Source organism: Podarcis erhardii, assembly GCF_964252035.2.
Source record: "Podarcis erhardii genome assembly, chromosome: 1".
Taxonomy (NCBI): domain Eukaryota; kingdom Metazoa; phylum Chordata; class Lepidosauria; order Squamata; family Lacertidae; genus Podarcis; species Podarcis erhardii.
Window position 1 is genome coordinate 108,360,111 of NC_138497.1, and position 26,291 is coordinate 108,386,401.

The 26,291-nt window shown below is 40.9% G+C and overlaps 1 protein-coding gene across 13 annotated transcripts in view; it reads right to left on the reverse strand.

Annotated features, from left to right (window-relative positions):
* The window catches only part of BAZ2B (bromodomain adjacent to zinc finger domain 2B), a 183,416-nt gene that overhangs the window by 91,097 nt on the left and 66,028 nt on the right, over window positions 1–26,291 (reverse strand). For 2 of the 13 annotated variants that reach the window (XM_081870118.1, XM_081870112.1), the window contains exon 3: window positions 8,456–8,529. The exons of 8 other annotated variants lie outside the window; for them this stretch is intronic. The gene's annotated coding sequence lies outside the window, so the exon portion shown is untranslated. Of the gene's footprint in view, window positions 1–8,455; window positions 8,530–13,692; window positions 13,988–26,291 lie in introns of those variants that run through there. 3 more of the 13 variants (XM_081870119.1, XM_081870113.1, XM_081870114.1) reach the window with 2 other exon arrangements.

Genomic DNA, 26,291 nt, shown 5'->3' on the forward strand with positions numbered 1-26,291 from the left:
AGTGATATTAAACTCGTGTACAGCACAGCTATTCCAATGGTTACAGGTTAGGTTTATATTCCAGTGCAGTGGTACCTCAGGTTACAGATGCTTCAGGTTACAGACTCCGCTAACCCAGAAATAGTACCTCGGGTTAAGAACTTTGCTTCAGAATGAGAACAGAAATCGTGCTCTGGCGGCGCGGCAGCAGCAGAAGGCCCCATTAGCTAAAGTGGTGCTTCAGGTTAAGAACAGTTTCAGGTTAAGAATGGACCTCCAGAACGAATTACGTTCTTAACCCAAGGTACCAGTGTACTAGCAGAGGAGTATAGATTGTCTCCTCAGACAGATATTGAATAAAACTGCTGCCAGAAAGCACTTACCAATACGTTAAAATGACCTTCTTTGGATTTTGAAATCCCGACATTGGATTGCTAATCCCATTTAAGAATTCAATTCCCCAAACTACTTATTCTAAATTAACCTGGAAATAGTCATTATGTTACAAGGAATTAAACTGGACAGTTTAACTTGATTTCGGCTTCATGCTACAGGTTTCTCGCTTTCCACTTATTACCTATTTCTTGGTGTAATCTACACAAGTATTAAAAAAAATGCTGTGGAAATGCTTTTAAAAAAGTTTTGAAAAATACATTGAATTTGGCATAGCTCGCTGTCGCCATCTAGTATCACATTTGTATATTGCACTTTACAACACATTTAAAACGTTTTATTTGCAGCTGTATAGCTGAGTCCCACCACACTTACAGCCATGCTTGGTGGGGACATGGGACAGGGCCTTCTCGGTGGCTGCACCCAGACTCTGGAACTCCCATCCTAGACAAGTTGACTGGCTCACTCACTGTTGTTCTTCTGCCAGAAGGGGAAGACCCTTTTGTTCCAGCAGGCCTTTGGGAACTGACTGTTTTTAATGGAAAGGGTGGTGCTGTGATGTTTTTATTGTCGTTATTATCTGTATCTTTAATAGATCTTTCTATATGTTGTTTTAATTCTATTGGTGTTTAACTACTTCTTACTTATTATATTTTCTATGTTTTTAGCTTTTTCTATTTTATCTGCATTTTTTTACCTATAAGCCACCCCTGGGGAAAAGGTGGGATATATAATAATACCAATGATGATGATGATGATGATATTAATAATGTCTTTCCTAGGGAATTTCTTAAAAGTCCTGTTCATTCATTGATGGTTGCCTTTGCATTTGAAGAAGGATTTTTTATTTTCAATCAAGTTATGCTAACACTTATATTAATTAGTAAGGATAAAACTACCTTATTTTCATAAATATTTTACCTACATAAATGCTAAACTTTCTTACAGAGCTGTTTCAGTGTTCTACCGTGTCATCACTAGGAGAAAACTACATCCCCCTAAGGATAAAATATGCTGCAGCTTGGGTGGAAAAACATGACGTTCCCACTGTGATTTAAATGCCCCTAAAGCCTCTAGAGCTACAGAAGCATTTCTCACTAATTTACTTTAAAACAAAAAAACAAAAAAAATTGTGCTCTTCAGCACTAATTTCATCAACAAACTGCATCAAAAAGTGATTACACTGCATCCCTTTCTCCATACTTGCATGTGACGTATATCCTTGCAACATAACTTTTTCGGTTAAAATAAATGTAACGTTCTCTAATTTGTGCTGTCATCTAATTAAAGAAATCTTATTATCATTGTCAATTGGCAAATATCAACCAATTAATTGAACATAGCTTAATCAATTAAATGAGTACAGGTGGTGCAGATAAAATTCTACTCGGGCAACAGAACTTCAACTTCTTCTCATCTCACCCCCCTCCCATATCTGCTCCATAGGGTCCCCCAGGTCTCTGGAGCAGATTTTGAGGGTACACCAGGTGGGGCTACAAGGGAAAGGAGAATGAAGATCCATCACAGAAGCGGAACAACATTGCATACAATCCTATGAAATTACATTTTTAACAGAATAGTAGGTTCTGAATAATTTTGTTTGCATGGTTTTAGATGATGCATACATATGTCATAACAGGCACCACCTTACAAAATAAATTCCTTGCTTCCTCTAAGTTGGCACCTCCAAATTTAGTAAGAATGTGTATTAAAAACAATTAAGATTTTTTAAAAGAAATATGATGCCCAATTATTCAACAGCACATTTTTAAATCAACCAAAGCATTTCAAAATCATTAAGTCTAACTAATTCACGTTCTTGGGACGCGGGTGGTGCTGTGGTCTAAACCACTGAGCCTCTCGGGCTTGCTGATCAGGAGGTCGTCGGTTCGAATCCCTGCGACGGGGTGAGCTCCAGTTGCTCGGTCCCAGCTCCCGCCAACCTAGCAGTTCAAAAGCACGCCAGTGCAAGTAGATAAATGGGAAGGTAATTATTTTGCAGCGGGAAGGTAAATGGTGTTTCCATGCGCTGCTCTGGTTCGCCAGAAGCGGCTTAGTCATGCTGGCCACATGACCCAGAAGCTGTACGCCGGCTCCCTCGGCCAATAAAGTGAGATGAGCACCGCAACCCCAGAGTAGTTCACGACTGGACTTAACTGTCAGGGGTCCTTTACCTTTACAAATTCATGTTCTAAACCTTATAGGCCTAATTTTTATATATTATATTTTAGCTTAGCTCAGTCATTCACAAGGAACAAAAATGAGTGGCGATTCCTTTGAAACAAAAAACCACGCATAAAATATAAGGTAAAATACAGAATACTAGGCCAATAAGTATCCAATCAGCCCAGCATGCATCAGCAGCAAATTAATATGGCTTACAGCACTTCTAAAGGATGCCCTTACTTTGGCAATTTCCCAGAGGACAACAGTGGAACAGCCACTAAGCACTTCAGTCTTTCATCTCTTGCTGAAACAATCCTGATGGATGCATGATGTAGCCAGGTGGGCATACAGTATTTACTCCATCTTCCAACTTGCTACAGGGCATTAAGGAGGAGCAGACTATAGGTCAGTGCAGAGATAACACTGCCCATATGCAGCTTGGCTACTGGAAGGACCAGAATTTAAATCACTACTTATTCAGCTTTATTAACTTTTTATAAAGTTAGTCATAAGTGTCATTTCCCACACATAAAACCTGAGCTGAGAGCATACATAATTCCTGTGTACTCTCTTCTGACTTTTCCATCAGGTAAAAGTTTTATAAGACTATTGTAAGCTCATGGTATTATTTTCACAGCATGCACACTGTGGAAACATGCACTGGAAAGTCAAGATTCATATATTACAAGCAGAGGAGGAGAACCTGTGACTTTGAGATGTTGCTGGACTAGTGCTGCCATCATCCCTTACCATTGGTCATTCTAGCTGGGGCTGCTGGGAGTTGGAGTTCACCAGCACCTAGAGGGCCACAGGTTCCTCATTCCTATATTAAAGGATAAAGCACGGAGTCACTGAATTTTAAGTTGTGCACACTTCTATTGCAGCCTCTGAACTGGCCCTAATATACAGTGGGCGCTCGGGTTGCGGACGTGATCCGTGCAGGAAGCACATTCGCAACCCACAGCACCACGTCTGCGCATGCACAGGTTGTGATTAGGCGCTTCTGCGCATGCGCCGAAACCCAGAAGTAACCTGTTCCGGTACTTCCGGGTTCAGTGCGATGCGCAGCTCGAAATCGCGCAACCGCAAGCATCTGTGACCCAAGGTATGACTGTATAGCTTCATGCATGTGCCTACAGACAACATATTCATTTAGAAAAGAGCCTGAATTGGTCTTCCTATATTTCTGGTAAATTTTCTTCGGTTGGCTCTCTAGCAACCATCATTAAAATAAGGACTATGATAATGCTGAGTTTAAAATTGTATAATTTTTAGTTTAGTTTGGCAATTGAATATGTTCAGTTGTGTTTGTATATTTTTGTTCTGTGTCCAGAAAATGTACAGCCGGTGGCTCATGCAAATAAATAAATATCTATTTATATACAATGTTAAAATATTAAATCATTCAGGTAGAATGATGGATTCCTTGAAAATTAGCAGTGGCATTTTTTACTTTGACAGTTCTGGCATTCTGTTCTAGCAACTGCTTCCAAAGAGGAAGTATTTCATTATCTCTAGGCTTTCAAATGATCACATGGTTTCTACAAAATTATTTCACTTTCCTTCCATTATAGGAGACTGTTACAATCATATCCACAATATATTGCCATAATCCAGCCCTGTACACACAGCTCTGCAATTACAGTTTTTATCACCATGATCAAGAGCAACAGCTTCTATGATAAAACACAACAGAAGAATCTGTGCATGGCACAGCTACAGTACGAAGACGTGAAGCCACACCACTGAAACCAGGCACTACCAGATGCAATAGGACTTTGGCTGGACTCCACAGATGCATGTCCTACTCAGAGCAGACTCATTAAAGGTAGTGGAGGTGACTAATTTAGGTTCGTTAATTTCAGTAGGTCTACACAGAGTAGGACTTAGCTGAATACAATCCACATCCACGAGGAAGGATGGAATATAAATTTACTTGTCAGCTTTTTGAAAAGCAACTGATGAGCTGCATGAGCCAGAAAATGGTTCTTCATAAAAGACTTGAGGTTGCTTGACATTTAATGAAAATGGGCAATGGGAGATTCAAGAAGAAGAAAGCAGATATCAGTACAAACCAGGACAAAAGCATAAAAGGCCAGGAAGCTGAAGCATGAAGACACAACTCCACAAATTTAATATTCCCAATGGGCAAGGCTGGATTGTGGGTTGGTTTTTTTGTTTTTTTGTTGTTTTTGTTTTTTGCACTTCTTCTTTCATGGAAAATTGAACAGGAACACTGTACTGTTTTTAGAAAATGAAAATAAGCATGCAATAAAGTAAAAAAAAAAAAAAAAAAAAAAGACAATGCAATATACCCAGGTTGTTTTATAGCAGGAATAGCCAATGTGGTATCCTTCAGATGCTGCTGGACTACAATTCCCATCTTCCCCAACCACTGACCATGATGTCAAAGCTGACGGGAGTTGTAATCGAACAACATGGGGGAGCAGTGCACTGGCTACCCCACTTTACGGCATTCAACCTTGGACAACCATTAATAGAAGGTCGGCCATGTTTTTGACCTGTCATAAACAATGGATATTCTATGGGCAGCAGAAAAATATTGCTGACAAATGTGTTATGGGTAGAACATGAAAATTCTAGAACAGCATAAACAGGTTCATGGTTAAATACAGGCCAGAAGTTTTAAATAAGTAACAGTGGATATTTTGCATAGACATTTGTGAACAGCATTTCAGTATAAAAAACAACCACAGACACATCACATTCTGCATGCAAACACTAGCATACAAAATAAGCTTACTCTAACTGCAGTGTCGGAGTCTATTGACAACTGGAGGAGAACAAACGATAAACATTTTGTATATAGTTCCGAAGGTAGCTGTATTTGACAAGGGGTGTGTGGGTGTGGGTGGGTGTGTGGGTGTGGGTGGGTGTGAAGTTACCTTCCTTGTTTGTTAAAACAATAATACTGTAATAAAATAGTTTATACAGTACTTATGTAGATTTTGGCCAGATTTTGAAAGAGCGGCATGGAATTTTGCTTAAAGTGGATTTTCAAAAAGTTATTTTCATTTCACTCTTTTAAAATTAGAGTATTTTCCTGCTACTATCAAGTCCAGTTTTAGTGTAACCTTTTGACGTAAATAAAAATGGATGCCCTGATGTGCACATCTAGATGCCCATTCTTAGTCTCCCTTTTACTTTGAGGTTTTCCACACTGCAACATTTCACTTTTTTACTAGCTATGCTTGGTAATAGAAACTAAACCAGGAACCATACATTCTTATCCCTCCTTGGGAGGGGTTACAGGTCCTAGATTTAATTTATAGCATCTTCAGTTTAAAATAAAAAAATCTCTGGCAGCAGAGGCCTTGCAGAATTGCTGGCAGCTGAAATAAAGAGTGCCCTAGGACAGACAGACCAACAATAACCTCATATATTCATACAATTACCGTATTTTTCGCTCTATAAGACGCACCAGACCACAAGACGCACCTAGTTTTTGGAGGAGGAAAATAAGAAAAAAAAATAAATCTGAATCTCAGAAGCCAGAACAGCAAGAGGGATCGCTGCGTAGTGAAAGCAGCGATCCCGCTTGCTGTTCTGGCTTCTGGGATAGCTGTGCAGCCTGCATTCGCTCCATAAGACGCACACACATTTCCCCTTACTTTTTAGGAGGGAAAAAGTGAGTCTTATAGAGCAAAAAATATGGTATATCCCCAAATCATGCCACTAAACTAAAGCCACTGACAGGGTTGACTTTCACTCGTTCTCTGCTACTACTGCTCTTTAGGAAACAACTTGCATTCCGGTATTTGGGAAACAGCTTACAGGACTGGAGAGAGGGAGACGGCGGGAAACAGCACATTGCTATTTGAAGTTAGTAAATTCATGCAAGCTATCTGTAACTAAATGTTGCTGAATCAATAGCTGAGATAACATCTTTTCCTTTTCTTTTGCATAGCTGCCAGGGCGCATTTACAAAGCAAAACTAATTTTCCAGCTGCTTCAACAAGGCCTTTTGGCCCTGCACTGGCAAATGATCATAGAGTTGACTTTCACCTGTTCTCTCTGCCATTGCTGCTTTTCAGCAAACCTGGCCTATATCTGTCCTACAGTTTGTCCCTGATCACACTGTAGGCCAATTTAGTCTCCAAAACCTCATGGTTTCCTGACACTTTAGCTTCAAGCAACATGCAACTACCAGAGGCAAAGAGGAATTCCAGGAAAAATAATATGCTTACAGTGTGATCCTATGCATGTCTACTCAGAATTAAGCTCCAATGAGTTGAATAGGAGTTAGTGCCACGTGTTAAAGAATTGCAACCTTAGATTACTTTTAAAAAGAAAGAAAATCCTACTCATGTTTGGAACGTAATCTACGCCCAACCCATAAGAAATAACCATAGAGCTTTGAGATCTGTATCTCAACCATTAAGAATTACTTATTACCTTTGGTTTGCAATGCTTTGGTTGCTGGTAGAGCAAACCGAAAATAGGTACCGGTATTTTCACACTTCAGCTTGAATAAGCTTGAGTCAGTTTTAGAACTCTGAAGAACAACACAAGCAGCATAGAAATATTTTGCAGGGTTTGTTTGTGTGTCACAAAGCTCCACTAAAAATTAAAACAGCATTTCTATTCTCACGAAGCAATGCAGTTTTTAAATTAAGGCACAATGAATGAATAAGTAAACACAGTGCCAGGCTTCAGCCTCAAAACCACTTACTCTGAAGTAGCCACGGTAACTTCACTGGAACGTCTCCGGAGACAGCAGACTGAACAACTGTGGTCTACATCTGTCTAACTGTAATTTAAATTGTGAAATGTCCCAACAAACAATGATGTGCTAACATCTTTTTCCTTCTTCTACGAAGTTGAGTTTCCTGCATTCAAAACAGGGGGGTTGAAGTATTCTTCACGTAGCTTTGCCATTGTCACAGCAAACCTAGGCAATGAGTTGCTTGGCATTCTGTGTTTGGCTTGTTTTTCCTCATGCAAAATATTGATGTTGTTTTAACAAGTACAGTCATTGGTCTTTTCATCCTCCAGGAGTTAAGCAAATCCCATGTTATAAACTATAGTGGTGACTAGGGCCGGGCCAGGATAAAATCCAAACACAGGGAAAAACCTGTAATTAACATGTTCAAGGAACTAAAAGATGCACAGAAGTAGGAAGGACTGCATACATATTTGTTTGCTGGTACAGGCTATAAAGGCCCAGCAATCTGCTGCTGCCTCAGATATTGCCAGAAACATAAATTGTGTAAAGAACCTCCCTCCAAACATAACAATCAACATGAACTCTATGTCAGAAATTAAATTGGACAAAGGTTAAACGTCTGTACACACATAATGCATGCCAATATGTATTCGCGGGGAAAAGGCTCGAAGGGTCTGTCCTCCCTCTAATCATATTCAATAAAACTTACGAAACTTTATACGCCTGAAAACTGTATGTGACCAGTGAGTTGTTACACTGTTATGTAGAGAGGAGTTTGGGATTTCAATGCTAAATACTATCCAAATTCACTATCTAAATGAAAACATTGAATATGGTGTTTCTAACTGAATATTATGATGGGTGGCAGGAATTCAGACTGATTAAACAGTCAAGATCATTCCAGTTCCCTGGAAATTCCATTCTTTTCTGAAGAACCATTTATTATTTAATATTCAGCAGTGGTGAATTTGAAATTAATCAATCCATTTCACTTTATCCATTAGGCATTCTAATCTCCACTTCACCATGACAGGGACAAGTAACGAATTCCAGTTACTATTCGTCCTTCTTCCTTATTGTACAAAATCTATACAATAGAGCTTTAAATGTTTCATAATCAGTGAAACTGCTGGGAGGGATCCATCTCTATGGAACCCTGTTTCTATTTGTGGTCCCATGCCAAGCCCTGGAAATTACACATCAAATTGGCTTTTTCTGTCAGTGACTCACCAGGCTTCTTTTAAGTCGGTGTCCCAGAAAAAAGCTAGTTTGCCATGACCTACTAGTTGATCCTGACCAAGCACCTAGGAATCAAATTAAGTGATTTAAAAATAAATAAATAAGCAAAACAACCTGTTTCATAGTATGCCATTCTGAACCCACAAGATAGCTGCCCAACTCTCTACAGTTTAAGATAAATCTATAAAATGTTTCTGTGGCAAAGTTCAACCTTGTCTTCAATTTAGGGAGAAGCAGTTCAAAGAAAAAGAATGGAATGTCATTTTAACCCATTTTAACCTGAGCTTACCACACCCCTGATAATCAATACTGGGGATTTAAGTCCAAGCTCTTAGACTTAACCCAATAAAGATATTGTGGAAGGAAGTGAAAGAGAAGCTGAGGTGACTATTGGTATCTGCCTCTCTTCATACTATGAGAATGGCCGTCCTACTTCAGAGGGAGACAACCTCTGGCCCTCCAGATATTACTGGCCTCCAACTCCCATTAGTCCCAGACTTTGTAAGCTTTGGTCAGAAATGATTGAGCTGTAGTCCAACAACATCTGGAGGGCCATCCCTGATTTACTTCAAACATTGCTTATTATAAACCATCTTACACAAGCAATAGTCATCCACTTTACTAAAGGCTGAATTGTTCTGCTATGTAGAATTTTGCAGTGCTCCTAACTCTTTATTAAAAACCCCTTAGAATTCCAGAAGACAAATACATTGAAAATATTAATATTATAGGGTAAATATTATAGGGAGAACATAGCATGACATTCAACCAATGAGAAATCTCCTTCTTTTCTGTCCCTTACATCCTCCCTAAATAGGCTTCAAGGGTTTTTCCAATAATCCATATCAGATTTTGGGGGTGCACAGGGGACTCCAAGGGGGAGGAGAGGGAGGAGAAGTATCACTGAGCCAGCCAAAGGCAGTTCCACTGGCAGACAGCCACCAATGGAAATCATGCATAGCAGTCGGTTCTTGAAATATATACAACACAGATAAAGCAAGTAGCCAAATCTTCAGCTGAGAAGAAAAAAGCAATACCAAACATACATCTAATTTCCAAAGCATAATGTTTGATATCCTGCACTTTGAACCCATTAACAGTACTATAACAATACTATAATCCATTAACAATACTATATTGCTTTCATTTTTTTTTAGGATTTCAACTGACTAGATAATAGTGCACATAGACAGGACTATGATGTATGTTTAAGGATGAAAGCTATTGCTCACAGCTAACAACAATAATTAAATGCACTGTGTGTATTTAGTCCCGAAGAACAAGGTCCTCCCAGCGCCCACCCATGGAACCATGTAGGTGATTTTCTACTACAGTGGTACCTCGGGTTACATACGCTTCAGGTTACATACGCTTCAGGTTACACACTCCGCTAACCCAGAAACAGTGCTTCAGGTTAAGAACTTTGCTTCAGGATAAGAACAGAAATTGGGCTCTGGTGGCGCGGCAGCAGCAGAAGGCCCCATTAGCTAAAATGGTGCTTCAGGTTAAGAACAGTTTCAGGTTAAGAACGGACCTCCGGAACGAATTAAGTACTTAACCCGAGGCACCACTGTATTCTTCTTCCCTCCTTATTCTCCTGCACGCTAAAAATATTCCGCTCCAGAAGGTTAGATGATACTCTTGAATAGGATGGAAGGGACTGTGTGGGACTGCATGGAAGACAAGGAATTGGAGAAAATCGTCTTCCCCCGCCCCACACTTCTACTAGTAGGAGCCTTCACTGAATCAAAGACCTTTGCATAAACAAAAGGACTTCTTCCATGAATAACAAAAGGACTTCTTCCATGAATAACAAAAGGACTTCTTCCAACAAAAGGACTTCTTCCACCAGGACACCACTGGATCCAACCAAGTTGTGTTTTTTTGTACTTGCACTTGGCAAAGTCTGCTCAGAGGAACTCAGGTATCTGCTTGGTATTCACAAGATTTCTTAGTGAGCATATATGGGGAAAGCTTAGTTCTCTCCCAGTTTGTAATGTTGGCACATGTATGTTGATGGTGCCTCATGCACATGATTTATTGTGTCGTTTCCTATGCACTGTGGTCCCTAGCACCAGCCTTGGTTGAGAATAGCTTGGAAATGAACTCTCTATAACCTTCCAAAAACAAGCACATATGTGAAAACAAGAGGGTCTAAGATCTGGATGAGAGACAGCTACCACATAAAACAACTGATCAAACTCAGAAGATATATCCTCACACAAAAGTCCCTTGGTTAGCTGGTTTGGTCACACAGTTCACCACAATCAAGATGAGCAAGTCAACATAATTTTTGCATGTATACCTAGAAAGCATGTTTGAGCATGAACCACACATGTTCGGAATCTTACTTTACATTCTGAGTGGGACAAATTCATATTCCAAGCCAGATAATTATGATCTTTGGCAACAGCTCTACTTAGCAGCTTTTAAAATTAGCTTTTCAATCATTGCTTTCAATCCAATAATCAAATCAAGTATGCTCAGTGTGCCTTTATTCTTATACCATCACTTACTTTCAAAATTCGTTTCCACCTGATCTGACAGTCTAATAGAACTTACTGCCTGATCCACACACTTACTTACTTAAACGTTTGCCCTGCTAAGTTCAATGGCGCTTATTCGCCAATGAAGTATGTGCGGATAGCACTACGGTCTTACACTGGAGCCAGAGGATCAACTGCCACATCCACCACACTGCCAGACTTCCTTTCACCAGCAAGGTAGGAGTGAGGACAGAGCATGACTCTTATGTCCCTGTGTCCTCTTATGGGGTTTTTCTTTGTGCTTTACCTAATCCCACCCCAAAATTAGGAACAAATCTGAGGACATGACAGAACACTGAGAAGCCTACAGCACCTTTGGATCCCAGCCTTCCCTCAATCCACCTGCTTCACATATCCTCATCTGCCAGTGAGACTAAGGGCAGGACTATACTACGGGTTCGATTTAACTAACCTGGCACACAAGTGGAAGCCATTGCAAGGGATCCCCCAACACAATGGGGCTTTCTCCATTCCCTGCATGCCCCCTGCCTCCCCACAATCTGTTCTGGGCAGTTCAGATAACCTCCAGAACAACACACAGCAGCGAGAGAGGGGGACTGTTCTGTCTGGCAAGCAGAAATGCTTGTGTTGGTGGAACAATCAGAAGAGCACGACACAGAATTCCTCCCTTGTGCATTCAAAGCATATCCAGCACCTATTTAAAGCACATGACCTCCCCCAAAGAATCCTGGGATCTGTAGTTTCCCTTTCACAGAGCCACCATTTTCAACACCCTTAACAAACTATAATTTCAGGACTCTTTGGAGAAGTCACGTGCTTTAAATGTGTGTGGAATATGTCTTTAAACGTACAGTGTGGAATAGTCCCAAGACCACGGACATTGCCTGCCCAGGTGCCACAACCCCCTGCCACCCCAACTTTATGGAAAGAACCAGACAAGACAGAATCATGCCACAACTTTGGCGATTACAGATGCAAGAGGTTTGGCATAGGCATTGGATACAATCATTGACATCCAGCCCTCCTGCTGAAAGTATGTTATGTTCCTAGCTTCTGCCTGGGCATCTAGACAGAAGCAACTCCTCCCAAATGCCTTTAATAGGATGCCTCTTAACTTTGGACGGAAGGCAGAGGCTACAACCTCCCAACCAACACTAAAGCTTACCCAATGCCTAAACCGCCAAGAGTTGTGACAATTGCTATGTGGTAGGCAAAACCACCAGCCATAGCCAATTGGTCAGATGCAAAAAATTCTGCCCAGCCCTGAATACGGTGACCAACAATGTCCATAGCAAATTCAAACACAGTACAGATTGCCAATAACATGAGGATAGGTGGGAAATCTAAATAGGAACTGTCTGCAGAGGAAGAGGCAAGCAGTCTTATACACCTGCAGAGCAGACCCAAGTTAAGCATGCCGGTTAAGTTGAACCCATCCTACAGGATGAGCTTCCCTCACAGCTGGACTGCAATTGGCCAATTTGCAGGCAGGCTTGTATCCAACTTCCTGTCTTGTGTGGAAGACCGCTTGGCTTCCTGCTGGCCAGGAAATCCCCCACAGGCAATTGTCCCACATTGGATTACACCGGGTGAGGCAGCAACATCACTGAACCTTTGAAGATAAGCAGACTTTCTGCAGTGGCGGGAAGAAGACCTATACAGTTGGCTTTCCCATTCCAATAGCAGACCTTTCATATCACCTTAGGATAAGGAGATCTGCTCTATCCTATGGCCACAGCGAACAAAGGTTGCTTGACTGATTTTTAAAAAGTTGTTCATTTTAATTTGGCATGCACCCAGTGGCATCAATGGCAAATATTCTTCCATGTAGCACTATGTAATATTTCTCCTGTGAACTTCTGTTTGGCTTTGAAATAATATAAATCAGCTAACATTTGCCCCTCAATGTCGAAGCTTTAGTTGGTTCTGGTTGTTTTTTTGCTATACAAAGGAATGTGTGAATTATGGTTACAAACTGAATGAAAATTAATCATGTTTAAGTCCTGTTGATGTCAGTAAGAGAATAGCACTATCAATTATCTCTTACTGAAATTAATGTGATGATGCGGCTTAACTTTTGGCTGGATGTATTTGGATATTCAAAACGCAGTATGACATACAGGTGACCAAAGCAAAGTTGTATATACCTGCCACCCTACTTTTCCAAATGTATACTGGCACAGTACCATGTAAGCTACATGGAAATCAGTGTAACAACCACTTACATGCAAAATCCCAAAAAAAGGATCATGCTTTAGAATTCTAACAGATGCATAAAAAAAAATTCCACAGATGAAAATATAACCTACTGCCTAAAATGCCATGTCTTTTTCAGCTCAAATAACATGGCAAGTATTTTCCATTGACTCTTCCTAACAATATCCGGTATTTCTTTTTTTTATACCTCAAATGCATGTATCATTAGCACACAAGTTGTGAAAGGCAGGTAGATTGATTTTAAACATTACAACACAAAGACAAATTCAGACATGCTTGTATTAAAATATTTTTTTCAGCTCCTAAGTATTGCAGAGGTTAAACAATTTCCTTACTTTAAGAAGAAGAAAACAATCAGGAGAAAGCTGCTGTAAAATGAAAGCTTTTAACCCACATCCCATAAACATTTTCAACTGACAATTCCCCAGTTAATTTTTTTAAAAAGAAAAACACTGAGCACTCTTCCCTTCACAGGCGAACAGAGATGTAATAAGAACAGCTTACTGTGGATAGTGGTTTAATCAGGAAGTAGCCATTATCCTTTCGATACAGAACAGTGACAGCACTCCAAAACAACAAGCCGTGATATTTCTTTTTTTCAGTTCAGAGGAATGGAAGAACACATACTATTGTATCCCAGTTTTACTGACCCCAGAGGTCAGCAGATGTCTATTATCAAGAGCTGCAAAGGAAGCATAATCCGAAGGAAAGCATTTACAACGCTCTATTTCTGGAAATACCTAAAATCTCTCTAACACAACCTCTCTCTCCCTGTGTTACTCACAAAACATGGCTGTCTTATTCAGAGATTAGCAATTATTGTAATGAGATACTGCCGGAGAGGGTCAAATAGTACTTCCTGCAGTTTACACATCTTGATTTCCTGGTAAACAAACTGAAAGGCAGGTGGAGCACTTAAGATCACCAGTAAACATCCAAGCTCATGTGACCAAAACCAGCCCAGGTGAAGTATGTGCCTTGCAAAATATAAGGTAGAAATTGTTCTGCCTGAACTGTGGCGACACCCTGCCTGAAACAATTAAAACAAAGCAAAACTACAATCAAATATTTCTCTCTCTCTTTGAAAAATGGATAGAAGCTCCCCCCCCCACTACAATAATAAAGTCTTTAAAAATTTAAATAAAGCTTAAATGTGTACCAGGAACAAAAAAAGAAGGGGGGGGGAGAGACTGCCAACTTCTCAGAGAACAAGGAAGCTGTATCCATTTTACGACAGAAAGATCCACAAATATGTCTTTCTTCAGAAAGCCTTTGTACAAATGTAAACACCATGTGAAAGATCATATATATGGGACATGAATCTTTCTGCAGAATCGGATCCATGAGCGCATAGGATGTACAGTGGTACCTCTGATTACGTACTTAATTAGTTCCAGAGGTCCGTTCTTAACCTGAAACTGTTCTTAACCTGAAGCACCACTTTAGCTAATGGGGCCTCCTGCTGCTGCTGCGCGATTTCTGTTCGCATCCTGAAGCAAAGTTCTTAACCCGAGGTAATATTTCTGGGTTAGCAGAGTCTGTAACCTGAAGCGTATGTAACCCGAGGTACCACTGTATAATCAAATGAGGTAAACATCCTGGTACCATTCATGGTACCAACATGAAAATGAATATATAGAAAAATGTAAAACCACAGAGCTGAAGTGCTTCCAGTCTTCAGTGCCAAGGTAGGGTACTCACCCACATTACAACAAAAGCATTGCAAGTTGCTAATAAACTGTCCCAAATGTAGCACCACAGGTAGAAAGCAAATGCACACGGCAACCCATATCAGAGGTGCCTGTCCAGATGACCTAATGTAATAAACCAATCAGTTTCAAGATCATGCAGAGTCAAAGAGTCACAGGTCTCACTGAATGGAACTTTTCAAAAGTGTCACTGGCAGTTGAAAGGGGAGTTGACTACTATTACAACTAAAAAGTGCATCGGATAAAAACGTCAGATTTCCCAAGCAAATACAGAGAACAGTACAGTGGTACCTCGGGTTACATACGCCTCAGGTTACAGACTCTGCTAACCCAGAAATAGTGCTTCAGGTTAAGAACTTTGCTTCAGGATAAGAACAGAAATCGGGCTCTGGCAGCGCGGCAGCAGCAGGAGGCCCCATTAGCTAAAGTGGTGCTTCAGGTTAAGAACAGTTTCAGGTTAAGAACGGACCTCCAGAACGAATTAAGTACTTAACCCGAGGTACCACTGTACTAAATGTTAATTTCTGCCCTGGATTCATTAAAAAGTGTTTAAGCGGTACTGAAGCAAGCAGTCTTACACCGTCTTCAGTATAGCCTTTAAGCACAAGCACTAAGCACCAGATTGCTCTATGGGAAGAGCTGTACAACTAGCATGCATCTTAACCGGCAGCCCAGTTGACACTGACTTGTGTAATATCATCACCATTGCATTGTACAATCTTCACCAACATCACTTATCATGGTGGAGACAGGTAAATGCAAACCATATTAGCGTCACAACATTCTGAGATCATGGGTTTATTATGTGCCCCCCGCAGGAACGTCCATGGAAAAAGCCAGAAAAATAAGAGCCCTAAAATTTAAATATGTTATTATATGTTGTTCCATATCTCCTTTAAATATTTCAATAAGTTGAATATTTGAGCAGGACAGGATTGGTTTATTGAAGTGATAAGTCATACTCAGATTCGACCTATTGAAATCAATATCCGTTGATTTCAATGGACCTACTCTGAGTGTGATCAAAGTTGAATATCACATATGTTGCTTATATGCAAAATATGTTTCTTTGTGTATGTGGGGTGTGTGTATTTATTTGTGTTTTACATTGATATCCTACCCTTCCTTCTAAATCAGCCCTGGGTGGCGAACACTTCAGCGATAAGAATACAGTTTAAATAACATAAGGTAAAGGTAAAGGGACCCCTGATCATTAGGTCCAGTCGTGACCGACTCTGGGGTTGCGGCGCTCATCTTGCTTTATTAGCCGAGGGAGCTGGTGTACAGCTTCAGGGTCATGTGGCCAGCATGACTAAGCTGCTTCTGGTGAACCAAAGCAGCGCAGGGAAACACCGTTTACCTTCCTGCCGGAGCGGTACCTATTTCTCTACTTGCACTTTGACGTGTTTTCGAACTGCTAGGTTGGCAGGAGCAGGAACCGAACAACGGGAGCTCACCCCGTCGCGGGGATTCAAACCGCCGACCTTTTGTTCGGCAAGTCCTAGGCTCTGTGGTTTAACCCACAGCACCACCCGCGTCCCTCTTAAATAACATAGAAAACATCTAAAACTAATAAAATGCAGCAGGAATATACAGAGTTGTAGTAGGAAAAATTACAAATTACAGATGAATGTACTGATAAACATTCATCTTCATCCTGGCCCTCACTGTTGGATGAAGGGAACTCCCAGTGTGGTTTCTATCAACGTCTTTAATGCATAAATCAGATCAGTATATAGGCAAGACACAGGTTACAAGGTGCAGCAGATGCGTAAGAGGTATGATACATGGCTAAATGCAAGCTAAGGCGTTGATGAAGATGTTGAAGAACAGGGCAGACAGAACTCTTAATGTGGCAAGCAGCCAGTCTCCCGGCACTGGGCAAGCAAGTGGGTACTCCTTCAAGTGATTTGGGTCTGAAAGGTTGGTTTGCACCAGCTCTGGGGTCTTTGTGTCCTCAGAGGTGGTGTTGACACTGGTTCACTTTCTGATTTAGTCACCTCTCCCAAAGGATGAGGCTCCTTACTGACAGGAAGGGGTGCCAGGGGTGGACTACAGCAGGAGGTGTTGGGCTTTTTCCTCCAGCCAGAACTCACCAGAACTCAGTTCCTGCACCTCTCAGGTGGGGGCCAATGCCATGATAAGAGAACCAGGGTGAGTTCTGGCACCTCTCTTTAAAGGAACAATAGCACTGGGGAGGTGTCTAATGTCACAAGGTCTGAACACTCTTCTTCCAAACTGTTTGGTTTCCTCCCCTGGATTTTAGCTTTCTACGGCCCCCTCCCTCAGCCACATCAAGGGGTTCCCCGGTCACCTCCCCCATCCCACTAGGATCCTCTCCAGGGTTACCCAGATCCCACTCCCTGAGGTGCTCCCATTCTTCCTTGGAATCTTACCATCTCTTCCATGGCACCCCTATGGGACTCGTGACAAAAACTGTCATCCTTTGAAAGAAAGAACTTCCAAAGGTGGGGTAAGAACAGCAAGATACCTGCATGTATCTGATAGAGATGGGCAGGGACTCATTATGAATCAGTTCCTTCATAAAACATGACTTGGGAGTACAGAGCATCTCTTTGGAGCTCCTTGTTCCAGGATTCAACCTGTTTTATTATATTTATGTATCAGCTGCCCTTCTGAAGCATCCCAGGGTGGACTGTTTTACACACAAAAAATAAAACACTTAAAATCGCAGAACTGAAAGCAATGGCATGGCGCAGGGGTTGCCAGTGTGGTGCCCATGGGCGCACATGCACCCACAGAAGGTTTCATTGATGAAATCTCCCTGATGATATTAGGCATGAAAGAAACTTTCTCTAATACAATGGTACGGCAGTGGTTGTGCATGTGCTGAACGCACACAAATGGGGAGTTGTCTGTATAGGAGCTTGAAACAATATTCCATATGAGAATAAAAATACAGTGGTACCTCTGGATACGAACGGGATCCGTTCCGGAGCCCCGTTCGCATCCTGAAGTAAATGTAAGACGTGACTGCAGGTCGCGTTTTGCCGCTTCCGCGCATGTGTGTGACGTCATTTTGAGCGTCTGCGCATGCGCGAGCGACGAAACCCATAAGTAACACGCTCCGTTACTTCTGGGTTGCCGCAGAGCGCAACCCGAAAATATTCATCCTGAAGCTACTTCAACCCAAGGTATGACTGTACTGTCCAGTAGTCAACAGAACAGGTTGTGGGGGGGGGGTGTGCTTGGTTGTGGTTTGTATGCATGCATGTGAAGCCCACAACAGTTCACCCAGTTTGTAAATGTGCCCACAGGTACAAAAAAGTCTGGTGGCACATGACATAAATATCAGCACAGCTGGAATCCAGAGGAAACATATATCCCCAAAGCCCGGGCAAACAAATAATAATAATAATCTATAATGGATGTGTAAAAATTGAAAGCCAGGGGTGCGGGGGGATTTCAACCACACATCTCCAGGGACGAGGTTCCACAGCTGAGGGAGGAGCTGCCACAAAGAAAACACTGTTGCAGATGTACAGCTGCCACATTCTTACAATGCTAATTCCTACACCTACCCAGTTCTGTTAGCACAGTAAGGTTGTGATTAAGGTTGGAGGAGAATTTTCACATTTTGAAGTAAACTGATCACACCTTCTGGGCTATTACATGAATCAGAATGAATTATATATATTCAGAGCTCAATACATTGAGATAAATAATAATATATTTAATGATAAGATATGTATTTAAATAGGTTTTGGGGGGTTAAGGATTTAACAAACATTTTCAGATTAATAGAAAAATGGGGCAGGACAGACTTAGGAAGGAACACATGGAAAATTAAAATGGACTGGACTGGACTTAGACTGATCTGTACACATCAGGACTAATGTTTACTACCAACTTTGCTTCTACAGCGGTACCTCGCAAAACGAATGCCTCGTAAGACGAAAAACTCGCAAGACGAAAGAGTTTTTCGTTTTTTGAGTTGCTTCGCAAGACGAATTTCCCTATGGGCTTGCTTCGCAAGACGAAAACGTCTTGCAAGTTTGTTTCCTTTGTCTTGCAAGTTTGTTTCCTTTTTCTTAAAACCGTGCATTCAGGGGGTGCAGTTGCGACTTGACTTCGAGGAGCAACTCATAGCACGCGGTGTGGTAGCCTTTTTTGAGGTTTTTGAAGACTTTGGTGATTTTTGAAGCTTTTCCAAAATCCGTGCTTCGCAAGACGAAAAAAATCACAAGACAAAAAAACCCGCAGAACGAATTAATTTCGTCTTGCGAGGTACCACTGTATTTCCATGGTGAAGAGCCCTTACCTAATGAGTGCTCTTTGTGATGCATAACTGCACAGCCAAATTATTTGCAAAATTATTCACCTCCTATCAGTGTTTTTATTCAAGGGAAAATGACAAGTTCATTCTCACAAGAACTCCATCCTCTCCTGGAAGCCACACTGCACCCTCCTGTTTGCCTGCAGTAGATTTACTTATACGTTGTTGGGCTAGCAAAGCAAATAAGAATTGTATCCTTCATTGTTAATATGATTGATTCCAGTCAGTTTCAGAGACTGAAGTTTCAAAGCAACCTATCATAAAGCAGAACCTCACGTTAAGACTCTACAGTGGCATCAGTCTCCCACCATAATGTGTTAAGAATGCATCCATGTTATTCAGTGCACACCAATGGCTATTTTGAAACATTAAGAGAATACTGCCTCAAATTGTGTGGGCTTTTAAGCATGCCATCATTAAACATAAATAATAATAAAACATCACAATGAAATGAAATTTCCGGCCAGAAGAAGGAACAAGCATGAAACAAGGAGGAGGTGGTGTTTATGGGGAACGCACTTGAGAGGTGCCCTGTGGGCGGGGAGGTAATGCCCATGCTTGATGAAGCAACAGCTAACTCATTTTCAGGGGAAATAACCTGAAAAGCCAGTTTCTATGGAGGTGCTGCTTCCAAAGAGACACATCTGTATGCATTTACACCAAAACCTGTGCACATGACATAGTATGCACCCACTGAGACACAGTACTATCAAATGCTGTAAATATGTAGGCTTAGGCACAAGGACTGCTGCACCAGAGCAATGCCACAAACTCTAATATCATTGTGCTGGCCCTGTGACGTGACCTATGACGATGAATAAGCACAACTAACTCAGGATGTTGTTGGTACAATATAAGTCTTTGGCCACAATGACTCACATAGGCATCATAAGTCATCAAGTCCCTGCAAGCCCAACAAAATATGCTTGTGTTAGCGTTAAAGACACTTGTGCATAACAGCTTAGTAATCCAAGTCTGGGCAGACATTATAGATTTTTGTATGTGTGCAATAAAGCTGCTATTATTAGGGGTGGGCATGTTCTTCCTCTCCACCTGCTCACATCAGATTGGCGCAGTTATGAGCCAAGTTATTATTCTTTAATAAAACAAATTAGCTTGTTTTCTAAGTCAATCTGTAGTCACCTCTCCTACACCAGCGCTCCCTGATCCCCATCTGCTAGCTCAATGCCAGGTTTCCCAGGTGTAGGAGGCAAAGGTCAGTGATATTTTCCAAGAAAAAGAGGTGCCGGAACTCACCATGAACGTCTCCCCTGTTCTCTTATAATGGCAAAGACGCCCAACTGAGAGGTACCGGAACTTAGTTCCATCAAGATCTGGCTGAAGAAAAGCCTGGGCAATGGCAAACATGAGGGTGGGGGGCTGAAGGGCACAGAGAAGTAACTCTGCCAGGTTATCTTGGAACATGAGGGAGTTGCTGCTGCATTCCTTCTGGGGATCTTTAAAAGTGATATGCAACCTTCCCCAACCTCGTTCCCTACAGGTGTTGTTGAGACTACAACTCCCATGGCCAACTCCCTGACCACTGCTCCCTGATGGCTAGGGCTGACGGATGTTGGGAGTCCAAAAACACCTGGAGGGCACCAGGTTAGGCAAGGCTGCTCTAGAGGCTCCTGTCAGATCACAGGGGTCTCTGAGGCAATTATCTATCTCCTCATGGAAGCAAGGTTAATGGCAGCGGAATATGACTCTGCATACTACAAGGAACTGACAGGCCAAAGTGAGTGCTCATCCAACACTCATCCCACCAGGAAATGGACCATCACTTGGGGGTGATCTCCCATTTCTCAATGGGAAGGTGCCTAAAAGAGGCAGTAGAACACATCTCCATTATAATCTGTTTACTTTCCTGCTGGTCTAGCATCTCAGGTCTCTGCCAGATGGTAGGCCTTGGCAGGTGCTGATTAGGCTAACCCCTGACACCAGCCTTGACTTAAAAGTACAGTCATACCTTGGGTTGAAGTAGCTTCAGGATGAATATTTTGGGGTTGCGCTCCACGGCGACCCGGAAGTAACAGAGCGCATTACTTCCGGGTTTTGCCACTCGCGCATGCGCTGACGCTCAATATGACGTCACGCGCATGCGCGGAAGCGGCGAAACGTAACTCGCGCACGCACAGATGTGTCTTATGCTTACTTCAGGATGCGAACGGGGCTCCGGAATGGATCCCGTTCGTATCCAGAGGTACCATTGTATTTTTATTCTCATATGGAATATTGTTTCAAGCTTCTATACAGACAACTCCCCATTTGTGTGCGTTCAGAACATGCACAACCACTGACACATTTGCCATTTTCGGTGCCAGAAGAGGGTGGGGTAGAACAGGCCAAATGGGGCAGGCTGATGCACACGGTGCCTCAGAATGCAACCCCCATGTAGAGGAGGAGGAAGATTGGAAGAAGTTTAAAGTATATCTTAAGGACTGTTATAAAATTGAGGAGTGCTAAAATGTCAAGGGGAAGGAAGATGCAGAATTACAGCTGAAATTGTTTGATGATTTAAGGTGAAATTGAGAAAGATAATAAGTTTTAATTTAATTGGTAAAAAGGGTTGTTGAAAAATTGTAAAACGAGGATGCAAAAAGGGTGAGGTATGGGGAAGTCCGAGAAAGTATGGGGAAGTCCGAGAAAGGAGGGTTATGAAAATGAGATTAAGAAATTATATTTTGTGTGTTTGTTTGTTTCTGTTGATGTTTGTATGTTGTTGTTGTTTTGTTTTAAAATTGGAAAATTAATAAAAATTATTATAAAAAAAAAAACAGAATGCAACCCCCATGTAAATGGGGAGTTGCCAGTATTGAATTATGATGATTTATTCCCAAAGAAACAGAGGCAATCCTTTCGGGAATGATGCAGTCAGATGTACCCAGATGTCAGGGGGCAGAATTATTCATGTATGCAACTACAGCAGCTCGGATTTTGCTAGCCCCAAAATGGCAAGTGAGTGAGGTCCCCAATAAGAAGGATTGGCAACTTAAAATGATAGAATATGCAGAACTAGCAGATCTAACAAATAAAATAAGAAAGCAAGAAGATGGAGTATATAAAGAGGAGTCGGAATATTTGTGGAGTATTTGGAAAATAACTGTAAGCAAGTGAAAACATTAGCAGGATTGAGATAAATTCAACAATGTAAATACAGGGAGAATAAGGGGAGAAATTGAATTAAATGGATATATAAGAATATGCAGGAGTGGTGGGAAAATTTAAAATACCAGGGAAGGGGAAGAAGGGAAGACATCAAATGTATTATTATAAGGGATAGTACTAATGGTTGAAAGGTATATTTGAATGTGAATATGGAAATTGTAATAATGAAAATCATAAATAAATATTTTTTTTAAATAATTTTCTTTTTCCTACAATCTATGGAAACTTCCATTAAGCTGGTTGGTGCTTAGTATTATTGCTCTGCTTCTGCACTCTGGTATTATGACTAATTGATACGAACAATTAATTCAATTTTAACTAAATGCTAATTATTTGATATGTCTTATATTGACCTTTAATGTATTCTCAAGAAGAAGGAACCTGAAAAAATAATAGCAACTTTCAGCTTTAGTGCCACCATGTGGAAGGCACTTTAAATTACTCCAGGTGGTAGCTGTCATATTATTACTTAGGGTGGTGGTGTTGTTGCTGCTGCTACTACTACTTTAGTACATTTATATCCTGTTTTCCTTCCATCATGTAATTCAAGGCAGTGCACATGATGCTTCCAGGAAGTCTCCTATTCATCCAGTGACCAGATTCAGACCTACTTAGCTTCAGCAACCTGCATCATATGCCCTCAGACCATCCATAGGGCAGCTGGACATTTGTGGCGGCACTGCATTCAACAGTGATCCACTGCATATGAATCCCATGTTCTCAGCCACTGCATGAAATCTCAGCCACTGCAGCTGCCAAATAACACCCACAACAAATCAGCGACTCTTTTGTAACAGGCTACAGAAAATTTGACATTTTGTATTTTTAAAAAAATTTGTTAAAAAAGCATTGATTTACCCCACGTCACTGTAAGTACAAGAATGCAATATTTGCACCTAAACAATGGGCTCGGAGGTGCCTACACTCAGAGGAGGGGTTGGGTTCCATGATAGAAGAAATGCAGGATACAAATGTAAGAAAATAAGCCTAGTGGTAACAAGGCAGTCCTCAACGGGTTTTGTCCTGTATCCCTATCACAAATCTTCAGAGTTGGATTTGAACTGGGAGCTCAGGGAGCATAAGAAATACGCCACACCATTTCTCAAGTCCAGCTGCCTATGCTTCTGCCTTCTTTCGCGCTTCAGAATCAAGACATGGCAGGATAAACAATTTAACACACGCTTCTAAAATTCCCACCCCCTACTTTCACTGCTTGCATTATTACTAGACCCAAAAGGAGCATTCAGATTTGTAGTTATAAATGTGGGCATTTATTTATTTTTTGTTATTTTACTAGATATAAGGAAATTAAATTTCTATATCAGCTTTACAGAAAGATGATAGAAAAAAGATCATATCGGAATATTTCCTATTATATAGATTAATAAACCTCTGCTTGCTCAGACTGACAGCTTTCAGAAGGCTTCTAGCCTAAATTTGCCCCCACAGTGCATAAAAAAGAACTGAATTCACGCTATCTCCCCTGTAATGCTAGTTAATTTGTACTGGATACTGTGTATTAAAATATTCATTAATATACAGCTCTTAAAAGCTTTAAGGACGAAAAGGGGGGGGATACTGACTCAGAAGCTTTGTGTTTTTTTCTCCTGTAAAATACATAAAAGACTGTGAAAAGCAGTAAATATATATCCTTTCATTTATCCATCAACAGAAAATAGACACGCAGCCTGTGAGAATACAATATTCATTTTGCTGCAGAAGAACAGACATTGCATAACAATGAGATTTGCTAATGAAATCAACCATCAACCTGGAATACATATGTATTAAACCAAGACCTCAGTGTCATTTTCTTTTTGCATCGTTTGTTCTTTCTCTGATTCCTCCCCCCGCCCCTTTCAGTATTTTGTCCTCCCTTCAGTTATCACGGCTTCAAATATAGCACTATTGTACGACAATGCGTAAATATTATAAAGCAAAGCTTTTTATTTTAACACTTTTCTCCTGTTAAATGTAGATGCCAACTGCATACGTTCTATCAGCATTGTTAATGTACAATTGAAGGAAAAATCAATGGGTGCTAAGGAGACAAAGGAGGTTTATTTCTCTGGAAAACTGTTGGGAGTATTTCTCATCAAAACTGTTTGCTATTTAGGCTGTGTAGATGTACAAACATTTAACTCTTAATAACTAAAAGAGCATCTTTCTATACTAGTTTGAATCAGCCTTTTGTGTTCCCTAAAAATTACAAATGGCTATAGTGAGGAACTATAACATGCAATTACATTTTAATTCACTGATACACAAGACTATAACCATCTTATTCAATGTTAGAAAAATAATCCTAAAGATCCCATAATGCATGCAGTCTACAGCCTGGGTGTATATGTAGCTGTGTATCTGAAAAATTAAAGAGTTCAAAAACGTTATTTTAAAATTATTTGCTTAAATTATTGATAAGCAACATTCTTGCGCAGATGTGAAAACAGCAGCTCTTTAAGAAGTGATTCATTTCAAATGCACAACAATGCATGTTTTAGTTTTACTGAAATATATTGCTAGAGTGCATAAACTGGGTTTAATTAACCTGCACACCTAAGGAAATTATCGGTACATCCTTCTGTTGATGTAATTAATCCTAATTCATGGCACCAATAATTTCAGAGATAGCTGTATGGCTACTAACTAAGGGAGTAACTCATCAAGCATTGCTGCTGCTGCTGTAGGACCCTAATTCATACTGACACAGCTTGTGTAGGAGCCAGCACAAACACTGAAATTCATGGAGGAGCACTGGTTGGTAAACTGTAGCTGGGAACTAAAATGTCTCAGGTGTTGGCTGCCTTCATTTTTTCACTAGTCCCAATCCACACTTTAAGGCACTTCCACATTTTAAAAGCCACTGTGGTAGTGATAAACATGGGCTTGGTTGGAACGATCATCCATCTAAACCTTATTATTGTTTACAAGGTACAATTCATCATATCTGTTATTTATTTTCTGACATTTCTTTCCCATCTTTCTTCCATTATGGAACCAGTCCTAAGCCTGCTTTGCTTGAGCAAAGTGGTGCCCTCAGTCCGTACCCTGGGATCTAGTACAACCAATGGATATCGCTATTGACACCACGTTGTTTGCATCCTGGCAACCTATTGCTGAACACTTGTACTGTGGTATTAGCATAACATTACAGTTGCTTACAATGGGGTGCAAAAGTTGCTTCCAGGGGCGCATCCTAACCAACTGTATGCTTGCTTGTGCAGCAAATTTTACGAATTAAGTTACAAGCCTGATATTTCCTATATTACAGAATATTAAACTACTTCTGTGAACCTATGTGTTTGTTTTCTTGAACAGCAAACCCCCCCCCCCAAAAAAAACCTTACAACTCCGCCTTTCTTCGGTCTTGGAAGGCAGGAGGAATTTGAGGTGAAATTCAAAAGCAGTCTGTCAGATAGCATATTGGTTGTTCAAAGTTTTGTTTTGTTGAAAAAACGTTTGGTGGAATCCATCCCACTCACAGAAGGGCTCTTGGCCCAGCAGAGGAGGGAAGGCCCCAACAACGCCATCAAGTCAACTCCAGAAAGTTGGGGTGGGTGAAAGATGGAATGGAGGGCTGAAGAGGGGTGAGGAATATGCAAATATTACCTGCAGAAGGGATTTTTTTTTTTTTTACACATACTTACCATTCTTTTCAATTATATTCAGATTACCATTTTTTGCTGAATACTCAGTGGTTTTTCTTATCTTCAAGTCAATGCCCATGGTAGTACAACACCAGGAAGGTCTGAATTGTGTGTTTTTTGGAACAGCGCTGCACAGTCTGAGGAAGCACAAATTGCTGAAGCTTTCTCAGCTTCCACAGGTCAGCAAACTGCAATATGAGCACACCTCAAAAAAGCACTCGCATCAGATTCCTTGAATGCAACCGTGCTTCCTCACACTTCATGCACTCGGAAGTCAATCTT